The sequence below is a fragment of the Cyprinodon tularosa genome, unplaced genomic scaffold, assembly GCF_016077235.1.
Source record: "Cyprinodon tularosa strain WSP-4 unplaced genomic scaffold, ASM1607723v1 ctg136, whole genome shotgun sequence".
In the NCBI taxonomy this organism is placed as follows: Eukaryota; Metazoa; Chordata; class Actinopteri; order Cyprinodontiformes; family Cyprinodontidae; genus Cyprinodon; species Cyprinodon tularosa.
In genome coordinates this window covers 566,398-580,525 of record NW_024038178.1, presented here as the reverse complement: position 1 = coordinate 580,525, position 14,128 = coordinate 566,398, and positions in this window count along the sequence as shown.

Below are 14,128 nucleotides of genomic sequence, written 5' to 3'. Positions count from 1 at the left end.
TAACGCCGCCGCCACCAAGCTGCAATGATTTGCCGCGAATGAATACCGCCGAATCTGTCGATTCATCTTGTAGTGATGCGTCAAATGCAACGTAGATTCCATCCAATTAGATTGAATTTGGTATTAATGACGTGAAAAATAATAACGGTAAATCCATTGAATAATTCAAAACTAAAGTAACGAGCCAATTTTTTTAAATGTAAGGAGTAGAAAGTACAGATATTTGTGTAAAAATGTAAGGAGTAGAAGTAAAAAGTCGCCATAAAAATAAGTAGTAAAGTAAAGTAAAAATATCAGAAAAATCTACTTGAGTACAGTAATGAAGTATTTGTACCTCGTTACTTCCCATCTCCGAAAAAGGGTCCCAGCATTCTCGCAAACCTCACTCTTCTAGCTGGGCCAACTTCACGAGTTGTTTTCTGCAATTGCGGTTATACAAACAAAACAAGCCGGCCTCCTGTCTGCAGCACTGTCTGTGGTCACCTACAGTACAATTTGGGAGAGGTGCAGCGGAGTGTCTGCGGAGGGAGCGGGGATGTCTTTTTATTCACTGGGACACCTATGCAGACAACGTAGTTTCAAAGTATAAATCAGCCTTTAGACAGACTTTTTTTTTTATTTTTATTTTGTACACCCAGTGAATTACAAAAATATATTTTGTTCAGTACAGCTCTCAATACATTTCCATTTTTTTTTTCACATTCAGTGCTTTTTTTGTTCTTTTTAAATTTCATTTTTATATAACATTAAGCAGTCTAATGGCATTGGAGAATAAACTGTTCTGGAATCTGCTGGACCTACATCAGATGCTTCATAGCCTCTTCCCAGAGGGCAGCAGAGAGAACAGTCCTTGGTGGGGTGGTGAGGGGTCATTGATGATGTTATTGGCTCAGGACACACAGCGCTGGGATGAAATGTCTCTAATGGAGGGAAGAGAAAACCCAATGATCCTCTCTGCAGTTCTCACTACTGTCCACACCTTCCTCCTGTCTGATGCAATGCAGCCTCCTCACCACAGGTGTGAGACAGCTGATCAGAGTGTTCTAACTATTTCCTTTGTCGAGGATTGTAAGGATGGGTGGGGGCAGGTGAGCTCTCCTCATCCTCCTCAGGAAGTACAAGCACTTCTGTGCCCTTTGGACCAGTAAGGTGGTGTTTACATTCCTGGTTAGGTTGTTTTGGATGTGGACCCCCAAGAATTTGGTGCTGCTGACCACCTCTACAGCTGAGCAGTTGATGAGCAGTGGAGCTTGGTTAGGCCGAAGTCAACGATGATCTCCTTCATCTTCTCCACGCTCAGGATTAGGTTGTTGTCTCTGTACCAGCCCACCAGCTACTCCACCTCCTCTCTGTAGTTCTGGTCATTGTCGTCTCTGATGAGGCCCAACACTAAGGTTGCCAACCGTCTCTTGAAAAATGGAATTGTTCCTTATTTAGAAATAAAAGTAGCCTACTTGTCCCGTAGTTAGAGGAAAACGAACGCACTTTGTCCCGTATTACTGAGAGTTAAAAAAGTAGTCAGTAAAAAGCTAATGGAAAATGAAGAACAGATACAAAACTGACAGTACACCTGTTCCCAGGCCCTGTCTTGTTATGTGACCAATGAGCTGACAATATATATGTTACGATCCAGAATTCCCTCATCACATTAGTCCAGCCAAGTGTTGCTCACGGAGAAGATAGCGGGAGACAACAGAGCAGTATGGGGGACCAACAGAGTAATTTAAATGCTGCTTTTGGGGTCGGTGCACCTTAGACAAATATGTTTACAAGTTTGCACAACTTTGCTGTTGCACCAAAATGTGCACAATTTATTTATTGTATTATATTAATTTATTAACAAGCAGGACAGCCTTATGTTTAAGATACTTATTTTATTGAGAAATGTTTGTCATATTCTATTCAAATGAATTGCTGGATAATAATTAGTTTTCTATGTGTTCATGTCACTCACAAATATGCATCTAATTAAATGCACATTTGAGTCAAACAGTTTAAAACATTGTCTGTTGGGAGCTGGAGTAGTACCATCCTTCTCCAGCAGAGTCCGCCGTGGATCCTCCTGAGCTGAGCCTCCTGCACAGCTGCTGCTCATTACCATCATCAGAGGATCCACTATATAAGCTGTCTTCAGACCTTGCCTCAATGCCGCAGTGTTGTTCCAGTTGGTCAGCTCTAAAGCCTAGATCTTCGTTGTTTCTCCATGACTTTGAATCCAGGTTGGATTCTAACCACAATCTCTGTTTTTCCAGGAAAACCCATGCCTCCCCTGTGAAAGCTCAGGAAGAGCTAACCAGCCGAGCCGACCCTCAGAGCCAAACCCTGAGGATTCTCTGAGAACCTCCAAGCAGCTCTGGACTAGAGCTGGGAAACCTAAGCCAAGGTCTGTTCAAGCTAGACGTGAGACGCTGAAGCAGCAAACGGACTCTGCTGTTAAACTCTTCTCCAGAACCAACAGTGACTCTCCCAAAGAAAACCTCAACGACCCTCGAGACTCCGGTGAAACCAGAATCCAGGCCCGAACCAGAATCTATTCATTCTGTGTGTTTGTGCTAAATAAACTGTCAAACTTTCCATCCCTGTGTCCGTCAGAGGTGTTCTGCATAATTGGGTTACCTCCGAGTTCCAATCATGACATTTTCACACACAAATAGGGGATAAAAAAAATCACCACGCCGGAGGGCTAAAGGCAACCGGGTCAGTTGGCACGCACATGAGGTTTCCTTTTATTTTTTTCAGGGAGTTGGCAACTGTACCCAGCACAGTGGTGTCGTCTGCGAACTTCACGATGTGAATGGTGGTGAACCTGGGGACGCTGTCCTATTTCATCAGAGTGAACAGCAGGAGGCTCAGGACGCAGCCCTGAAGGAGCCTGTGCTTAGGGTGATGACGTCAGAGGTGTTCTGTCCGACGCCGATTGACTGAGGTCTGTTTGTGAGAAAGCCTATTGCAGATGCTATCAGATGCTGTGAGATGATGGTGCTGAGAGCTGAACTGAAGTCCAGGAACAACATTGCACATGGGTGTTCTTCTCCTCTAGGTGTGTTAGGCTCAGGTGAAGGGCGGAGGAGATGGCGTCCTCAGTGGGGCGGTTACGTCAGTAAGCTCACTAGAGCGGATCCAGTGATGGTGGCAGACTGGAGACGATGTGTTCTTTAACCAGCCTTTAAAAGCACTTCATCATTATGGGAGTCAGTGCGACATGCCAGTAATCAATGACAGCAACTGGTTTCGAAGTTGTAAAAGGCGAAAAAGGAAACAGGATCTGAGGGTCAGGCTTTAATTGGTAGTTCAGGCACAGAAACGAGATCAAATGCAGGGAGATAGATTAGGGCTGAGAGATCAGGGGTTATGCAGGACAAAGCAATCAGGAGGTACAAACAAGGTTAACGTTCAGACAAAAAGCCAGGATAATATCCCATTTGGGTAAGGCAGACCAGGGAAATCCAAAAGACAGAAAAAAGAAAAAGATAAGGCAGGCAAGGCTTTTCATATTCTGGTGCTGTTTGTCACGAAGAGAGCAGAACTGGAGTTATTGGGAAGAAGTTACAGGGAAGAAGTTTAACCAGTTCCACCCAGCAAATTTGGAAATACAGAAATTACCTGATATTGTTTTGAACATTTACCTCTGATTATCCTCTCCAAATTTCTATAGGCAAGTCCTATAATGATAAATTTGTTATTCCTGAAACTTATCAGTAATTCATCTGGAACTATTGTTCCTTCAACCTCATTAAGATAATGCAGTTTTCATTTCCTGAAAAACAGCTTTCCACAACAGTCCTCAGATTTTCTGGTTCCATTCAAAAATATCTGTTAAAGATAATGCCTCAGACACAGGTGCTGGAATCCCTCTGATCCGGCAAGACTACATTGCACCTCTTTTTTCTTTTTTTTAATTCTCCTTACTCCTTATACCTTTCTGCATTTACTTTCTAGGAGACCAGATATCCCACCTGAATATCTTTTAAACTTCCTGTATGTCATGTATAAATAAAAAAAACAAAGTACTTACTTTCTTTTATTCATCTGTCATTCCGGATTTTCCCACCAGCTCAGTACTAGTTGACATATGGCAAACTATTAAAAGGTTACGCACTACTTTGTGATTATCCATCATAAATCATGATTTAATACGTTGGGGTTATAATTGTGTTGTTGCACAATTTTTAAAACTTAGAATTTCTGCAAGGTAGCTGCTTCCTAAAATAATGCAGACCTATCATGACACCAATGTCTGTCATGTCTAATACTTTATTTTGGTATAGTGATGATCACTGTCTACAATCCTGTTCTTTTGTTAGATAACATGTTTTTATCCAGATAATGTGTTCATTCTGTACCTTTACTTTTATTATCCTGCCATTTTTATACTCCCTCCAAGACGTTTAATATTATTTTGTAAGTCTTTGTTATTTACTGCAAACAGTGATCTTTTCTTTTTTCTTTTTTTTTTCCCTATGTATCCTTTCTGGCTTTCAATATTAAAGATAACATCCAACACCCACTAGACAGTTACAGCTTCCCATAAAATGCTGGATTTAGAGTCAAAAGTGTGAAAAGTGGAACACATACAACTCCTGCAACCATTTGCTGTAAGCCCATTCCTTTCTCTTTTTTACATGGGTGGAGTGGAAAGGAAAAAAATTTTCAGGTTTGATTTGTAGCAGTAGCCACTTTACTCACCAGAGCAATATAATCTACTTCTATAAGCTTTCCTCCTAATGAGAACACACTCAACTAAAGTGTGGCATCACACCTTTATGTGAAATTATACTTCCAAAAAGGGAACCCAGTATTCTACTTGTAATAATGCAATATGTAAACTATTAAAAGAGCAGGAGGCAAAAGAAGAAAGGGAACAAGGGACTGAGGTGCTGCACACAATTCAAAGAGAAATTAATTGACCAGTCAAATTCTCATTACCAGTGTCTGGTCAGTTCTGGCCAATTTCGGGGCAAAGGTTCAATGATCATCATCTTGTGTTGCGTCAAATCCACCATCAGAACTCACTGGTGATCAGAGTTGTTATATCAAACAAGTTGTTTGAGATTCCAACCTAACACCAACAGGTGAGTATCTCACTCCGTGGTTGTTGGGGTGAGAACACAATAACAGCTGTTAGCCACAGCAGTTTGCTATGTTAGGTGATTGTCCCTTTTAATGTGAGCTACACATAACACCTCTCTCCTCATTTACACTATTTTCTGCCTATGTTACCTAGTGAGAGTGAGATGGGGCCTCGTGAGTCAATGAATCACTTCAGTCATTGCTTCAGCAAAGGGTTCATTGCTCAGAGTTTCATTTGCACATAAAACCACCTACTGGCTGAGTGCATAATCGCATTTAGCAGTATGATCTATAAAGCTCTTACTTATTTTATTTTTTTCTTTAGGGCCCTTGAAAGTTATCACTAACTAGCAAGTATTAAGTTATCTTATGATTAATAAAATAGTATAATAAACATATTGTTGTATTTTAGTTCTGTCACTTTAGTGAAATTACATGATATTAAGCTGATGGGCAGAAAAAGTGCTTGGAGGAGGCTACCAGTCTTTTTTGTGGAACCTAGACAATGGTGTGTAAAATGGAAGATTTAACAAATTTGTAAGTAGAAATAAGAGTTTTACAACAGTTATTAAGGTAATTGTTTCCTTCTTTGACACTTATTCTCCATCTTTTGAAAATACCTATTACAATGGTGCTGAAGATGCTGGCTAAAAGCCTCTCAGCATGGAGGACGATGGATGTTATTATTGTACTCTAAATCTGAGAATACAATAAACATCTAACCTATAAATAATTTTAGAAATCTATGTATCATTAAGTCACCCATTTTTTTATTGAAATAAACAATGAAAAAATTAGAAACACAGACAGCAGTTCCTTTGTTAATTTCTCATCAACCCTCTCAGTAACCCACAAATATGCAAATTTGTGAGAGAAGATTACAGATTAAAATTAATGGCTGCAGTCGGATATCTGTTTAGTGTGGGTGGTGATTTATTTAGCTATTTATTTATTTGTAATGTTAGGCAGTTCAAGAATATGAGTGAGTAATTTCTTAAAATAAAGTTACATGTATTTCTTTCAGTGTGTTTTTTGTAAATGAAAACCATGACAAATAAATAGAAACAGCAAAAAGAAGATTAAATGAAGGAAAGGACACGGTGCTGTCATGATATTGGCACTGATGACTGGTTTAATGGATCATTCCATTCACCTGCTTTGCTCCACCCAGTTTCTAATCACTGTTCATCTTATCCACCTGTTCCTGTCTCTATTTAAGCACCTTTCTCCCAGTCATCAGTGCCAGATTATTCAAGCCTTCGGTGAGAGTTCTCTAGTATGCCTGTTGTTATTCTTATTGCCTGGTCATGATAAGTTCTGCCCTTGGCAGTTGATCCTGCTAGTTCCTGTTTCGAATTTGTTTGCCTGATCTGTCTTCGGACTCCTGCTGATTTCTGCTCATGGACTGAACCTGAATCTGTCTCCTGACTTCGATTCGGATTTCTCCCAGGTACCTCTTCAGATCTCTGGACTCCTGTTAAGCTCTTCAACACCAGCTTGGACTTGCAAAATAACAGCAACATGTTATTTAAAGCAGTATGTTATTCAACTGACTTAGATAGAGAATGTGCAAAATCAACATAAAGGTATGAACTTATTGAGGTTGTTGGGGACAGTGATGATAAAGTCTTAAGACCACAGCAGGAGATTGGTGGGGTTTGGTAGTCATCCTAGTGAGTTTGGCCGGGTGTGAGTTGGTGGAAATAGACCCATGCAAGAATCTGACAGTGGTTCCTCTAGCTCAAAAGCTGTGTTGCAAGAAGTTGTTAGAAACAGGATGGTAAGAGTGCTGCACCAAGTGAAGGCGAAGATTCACTAGTCCATCATTTAATTTTGTGTGGTGGCATACATTGACTTAATGAAACAATAAACTGCTAAATGAATACATTCTGTGTCCAACAATTTGGTACAGGGTCATGCTGAACCACGTGTAGTGTACTGGTTAAATTACTACATTTATGTTTTATTGGATGAATATGTTCAATAATGCAAGACAAAATGAATGCAACTCCAAAGGGTCCTTATTGGATGAATGCAGATTCAAATCAATTTAGAAATAAAGACTTTTATTTTGATTGACATCCTTTATAAGAGTAGTTAAGCAAAAATGTCTTTAACGCATTAATGATCAATACAACTGCATGAAGAAATAATCCAACAGGAAGAAGATGGTGCAACCTAAATTATTTATCAGTCTTGGTAGTACAGGCTTCTACAGTAGAACAATATAACTCTCACAGCTGTGTGAAGTTGACACCTCAATAATGTGAAAAAGCTTGACAAATAGACTGGACAACTTTGTCTGACTGGCACAGACAAGACAGGTTATTCTTGATTTAGAAATCAAAAAAGAACTACGTTTTCCCTGTTTTGGGCAGCTTGGAACATGTTCTAAACCTATAGAACCTCTCCTACTCTGTTGGTCTCTGTTTGGTCTTTTTATATGAGTTTTCAAGTGATATAAATGCATATGTCCTTGTACATTATGGTAAAAAATTCTCATAATATTTTCATGTTTATAAACACTGAGGAAACCCAAGTTGAAGACATTGCTTTCACAAGGAGACATATTTCCCATTGACATAAATTAAATCTGCAAGAATAAGCTCATGTTTAATGTTATTTACTGGAGCGCTATTGTGGTTCTCCTGCCTTTTTTTACTCCCTGCTTGTTGCATATAAAACTATTTGTACCTCAAAGCCAAAAAAGAAGTTGGAAGCAATTAATTCATATGGCAGTTATTGGTTTTCTTCATATTTTATTTAGAAGGGACATGATAAATTAAAAAAGGAATTGCCCTCTGTTTTTCGAAATTATTTGATGAATCTATGGAATCAGTATTCTGCCAAAAGTACACACACAATAAATACTACAAAGAGCAGCTTTATTTCATACAAATGCCTATAGACTACTCTGCACAAACGTTTAATGCTTTACAAGTAAAAAAAAGACAAAATATCCCACACGTGAGTGCTTGTTCCTTCTTTGCACATATGTGACTTGATTTCCAAGAAAGTTGACACATTGCCAAGGCAACCATCATCAACTGTCTTGTTATTTACAGCTAACATTTGAGTCAGCAGGAACAATCAGGCTACCGGTATTTGACCAGAACTAGAATGGAGTATTCACTCAGATGATGGAATTTTAATGATGACTTTGCTTGTCAACTTCCAACTCTTTAGGAAAAGTGGTTATCCTGAAGTTGCTTTGCAAGTAGGTAGAATATTAGAGCCTCAAGAGAAGGGATTTCCTGCAAAATTAGCCAATCACAGGCTGGTTGTTTTGTCCATTGGGTAACAGACAAAGCATTTAGTCAAAGGTGCAGCTGGATCTGATGAGATTCTGATGAGAAAAAGGTTGAACTTCGCAGGTGTGTTGAATCGTGAATCAGACCAGCACTAATGCCTAGATCATGACAGTGGTACTCTATTTATACATGTAAAACGTTAAACATGCATGTGAGTGAATTGTTTTTGAGCTGTGTGTATATATATATATATATATATATATATATATATATATATATATATATATATATATATATATAGTGTGTTTGTACTTTTGGCAGAGTCCTGCCACCATGTGAAAGAAATAAAGATAGTTCTTTCAAGTATTGACATTTGTTTGAAATAAAAAACAAATTAAAGCATGACACACATATTGAGAATCACTTTTTTATAAATTTGTTTAATAATATGGAAAAGCAGAGAGAAGTTTCTTTTTAAACATATTATACCCTAACAAATTAAATATGAAGATAACAAGCATATGAGTTATTTTTTTTTCAGACTTTGGTTTAGATCCTGACGTTTGGATATTTTTCAAGTAATGAGTAGGAAGTAAAAGAGGACATGGGAATCACAATAGCTCTCCAGTTAAGAACATTCAGTGGTAGTTTAGAAACATTTGACAATTAAGAAATGATAAGAGCAAGCATATAGGCAAAGTACTAATAAATAAGTTGCTAAATAACTGTAAAGTTGTCTGTATTAAACTGCTTGTAAAAATGAAAATATTGTGTCTATTATTGTGTGTAGTGAAATAATGCATAAAATAACTTAAAGGAATAGTACACCCAAAACATGATTAGCCTTCATTTTCTACTCACCCCCATGCTGAACAACACCCTGGAGTACTTTTTTGATATTTCAAATGCATCTGGAGATCTGGGAGGCTTCTTGCTGTCTGCTGACATTCAAATAATGGAGGTCTATGGCAACCGAGACAGAAAGGTCCATAAAAGTCCACAAAAAACGTGTCAATATTCCTCCATACTGCTCGTCCAATGTATTCCAAGTGTCCTGAGTGGGTAGCATCCAGAATTTACTCGAAACGAAGTCATTTAGAATGTTTTTAGAGCATAAACAGTAGTGTATAGGATTTCCTGAAAGCGCGCACATGCGCGCTCACGACGCTACGGAAGCCGGCAGACCAAGCCAGATGAAAGTGCGCATTCAGCGTCTGCTCTGCCAATAATGCAAGCGTAGAAGAAGAAATGTGCTGTTTACCTGTGCAAAGAAAGAAACAACGAAAGACAAATGTCTGAGGACTTCAGTGTTGAGGAAGAGCATGAGTTCTTTGCCGAGCTGAATGCGCTGGTTTGGTCTGCCGGCTTCCGTAGCGTCGTGAGCGCGCATGTGCGCGCTTTCAGGAAATCCTATACACTACTGTTTATGCTCTAAAAACATTCTAAATGACTTCGTTTCGAGTAAATTCTGGATGCTACCCACTCAGGACACTTGGAATACATTGGACGAGCAGTATGGAGGAATATTGACACGTTTTTTGTGGACTTTTATGGACCTTTCTGTCTCGGTCACCATAGACCTCCATTATTTGAATGTCAGCAGACAGCAAGAAGCCTCCCAGATCTCCAGATGCATTTGAGATATCAAAAAAGTACTCCAGAGTGTTGTTCAGCATGGGGGTGAGTAGAAAATGAAGGCTAATCATGTTTTGGGTGTACTATTCCTTTAATGAGAATAACCTGGATCTCTAAACTAGAATACCTTTCTCTGCAGGTTCAGAACAAAATACCCTGCAAAGGAGGAAAAAATTAATACGTTTTGGATTTCAAAATGGGGGAAATCCTGTCCGGTTCATGTCGATCAAACAAACCTTTCCTAACCGAGAACAAAAATGTCACATCGAGCGTCAAACTGTGCTGAGAACAGATACTTCAGCTGTCTGCATGTCAGGTGGAACACCTGTAGCAACCTGGTGAGTTTTTTTTTACTTTTTTTATGTCTTATAGTTTCTATCATTGTTCTGCTGTGGAAGCATATACTTGCAATACTGGTAAATTTTTGAATTTTGCTTGTTTAGCAGGAAATGCTTCACAATATCATCTTCTTTGTCTTTCAGAAGTCATCTTTCTATACGCTGCTTCTTTTTCTCTGACGCCATCTATGAATTACAATTCAACTTTATCGTTATTACACTGTCACATGTACAAATCAACAAATTCCCTCTCATCATACAAAACAACATATAGTTTTCTCCACCCATTGCAGCCTACTTAGACATGCTTATGCAACCCTCTTCTACTCTACCATTTAAAATCTCCACTTTTTTTTTATTTCATTTCTCTCTAAGTTCACTCCTTTACTTTGATCACCCCAATTCACACACATCTACGGTATCCTATTGTGGTTAACTCTCATACCTCTTCTTTCCAGGACAAACCTATATCTCTAGATTCCTCTTTCAGCACCCTGTCATATGCTTTCTCTATGTCTACAAAAACATTGCACCTTCATGTTACCCTTTCTGTACTTCTATTATCATCCTCAAAGCAAATACTGTCTCTGTAGCCCTTTTTCTTGGCAGGCAATCATAAAGACTAGCTCCCACTACTCTTTCCCTTAACTTCATTTTATATCTCATCAACTTTATTCCTCAATAGTTTTCCCAGCTTTGACCTTATTGTTGAAAAGATTTACCAGGACTATTCTCCATTCCCTTGTGATCTTCTTGTTCAGTCAGAAACTCGACTGCTGTCTCTCCTAGACACTTCCATTACTCCACTGGTGTGTCATCTGGACCAACTACCTTTTCACTTTTCATTCATGTCAGTGCTTTCCTTATTCCGTACTTCATTCTTTGTAAGTTTGCTACTTAGTGACCAATAATAGCCACTTTTCTGGCACTTTATTCCTTCTCATTTTCCTCAATCATCAACTCTTCAAAGTAATTCTTCCATCTTCCCATCACAGTTGTTGCATCTGTCAGAACATTCCATCTTGATCCCTAATCACTTTAACCTGCCGAACATCCTTTCTATCCCTGTTCGCCTCACCAATCTGTATAAATCCTCCTCTCCCTCCTTCCTGCTGTTGTGATATTTAAGATGTATATTGCCCAACCTGGTAGGGATGCCATATATCTTATTTAATCAGGTATCATTCGGACTGTCATATATTGTTTATGAACACACCCTACTAGCTGTGTGTTAGAACGACAAATGAAAGTGTGAATCGAGCTCAAATCATGGTCAATAGATAATTCTGCACATACATGGAATAAATTCACTACAACTTCCATTCAAAATATTAGAGTTTATTAACAAAAATCATTCAACTCCAAGTCAAACATATTTCAGTTAAAAACTCTTGACTAAAAACTAGTGAAACTCAACTAATCCAACCTACGATGTACAAAAAGGAAGGGGAAACATGGTTGAAAACCCTTTCACAGTTTAGGATGGATTTTGTTGTTGAAGACCAAAGTTTATACTGAAGAATTTGGGATGGGATCAAATTAGCTCTTCACTAGTTTAGAGTGATTTAAATGTTTTTAAACCAATTCACAATGCAAATCCATGAAGTGTATAAAACATAATTTTGCCAAATAATGTTTTATTAAATGATTTGCTTAATCGGGAACCAGTAACCTTTAGTTTCAATGATTCTTTACCCTCTTTGAAATAGTCAGCAGCAAATAGACATGAGGATTCAATTAAATTAGTTTTGTCATAATTAGAGACATAAAATGATCAAAATCATCAAAAACATCTTGTTTAACTAGAATCTGTCCCTAATTGTGCCAGACCTTATAACTCTACCCATGTCCATTTTGGAAGGTTTGAGTCTTCATCTAGCAGAAGCTTAGTACATGCTCACAGAAAAAAAAAAGTGGGGTTCTTTGTCCAATGCAGCTCGCACCAAGGGAATGGCTTCTTCTGAAGACTTCCCCTCCAGTCCAGCTTTGTAAGTTCTGTGCCCCCTGCGTCCCCAGGTTCACCACAGTCACATTGCGAATTTCGCAGATGACACAACAGTGGTGGGCCTCATCAGAGATGACAACGACCAGAACTACAGAGAGGAGCTGGAGCAGCTGGTGGGCTGCTGCCGAGATAACAGCCTGATCCTGAAAACGAAGGAGATCATCTTGGACTTCAGGAAGAACCGGCTTAACCCCGCTCCACTGCTTATCAACAGCTCAGCTGTAGAGGTGGTCAGCAGCACCAAATTCCTGGGGGTGCACATCACAGACAACCTCACCTGGAATGTAAGCACCACCTCATTGGTCAAAAGGGCACACAATCGCTTGTACTTCCTGCAGAAGATGAGGAGAAGCCACCTGCCCCCACCAATCCTTGCAACCTTCTACAGAGGCACCATATACAGTAGACCATTCTGATCAGTTGTCTCACTGTGTGGTGTGGAGGCTGCAGCGCCTCAGAATGAAAGAAAGTGAGAAGAGTGGTAAGAGCATTAGAAAGGATCATCAGGGCTCCATAAAAGACATTTCATCCCAGAGCTGCGTGTCCTGAGTTCGTAACATCATCAATGAACTCTCACACCTCCACCATGAACTGTTCTCCTTGCTGCCCTCTGGAAAGAGGCTTCGCAGCATTCGATGCAGATGCACAGGATTCTGCAAGTCTCTTCCCCACTGCAATCAGACTGCTAAACTGTTGAAAAATCTCTTAATAAGTCACAGACTCTGCATCACACTGATAATACCAAACCAAATACGGCATACTTGCACCATATTTAAATGCTATGAACTTCCATATCAATTTGTTTTTGCACTTTTTTTTTTAAACCACACTGTTTACATTTATTTACTGCTGCACTTTATGAAATGGAAATGTTCATTTTACTGCTAATCTGCTACTCATTCACTGTCTGAAAGCTGTACAAAACAAAATTAAATTTTGTATAAGTCTGTGTCTACAATATGACCATAAAAGTTGTCTAAGTCTAACTTTCATTACTTAGCTGTAGTTGTCTGGTCATATGGAAGCACCTACTCGAAACCCAGGATTTTCTTAGCTCCCACCTGGAGGCCACAAAACTCTCTTCCTTTTCCAGCTTCCACCCCTTTGTCCCCTGTTCTGCCCTGAAGTCACTTAAGCCCCTGTCACACATTGACGATTTAGGCAGTGTATGCCTTACATACAAAAAAATCTGGCAAAAACGCTGGCATACGTTGGATAATTTATGGGTCAGTTTTGTATAGGTCATGAGCATAATGAAGCACACTGGCACACGTCCATCCCCCTCCTGATGCAACCTTCTTCATTTATCCTGGCTTGTGGCCAGTCAAAAAAAGGCAGAGAACACAATGTCCACTTTGGGGCTGCCATTATTCGAGGCTGCATTATTCAACATATTTATCCAAATACAAGTAAAATATATTAATGCCTTTATTATGAAACAGATTTGATATTGATTTTGTTTTGGAAAGATTTAGAATTGAAGAGTAGATCATATGCCTGAACAGCTAATATTGTATGTTTAATTAATATAGCTAAATGGTTTTGTTTATTTAAACTTGCTGGTGTATTGTAATGTTGCTCAGGTAAGATCTTATAAGAAACCAAAATTAATATATATTAAATATATATATATATATATATATATATATATATATATATATATATATATATATATATATATATATATATATATATATATATATATATATATATACATATCCTCTCTTCCTTTGTTTTTTCTACATTTAAGTAGGGAAAGTATAATGTAAAAAATACCTGCTTTCCATTTTTCTGTTTTTATTAAACAATAAAAAAAAACAGTATTTTTT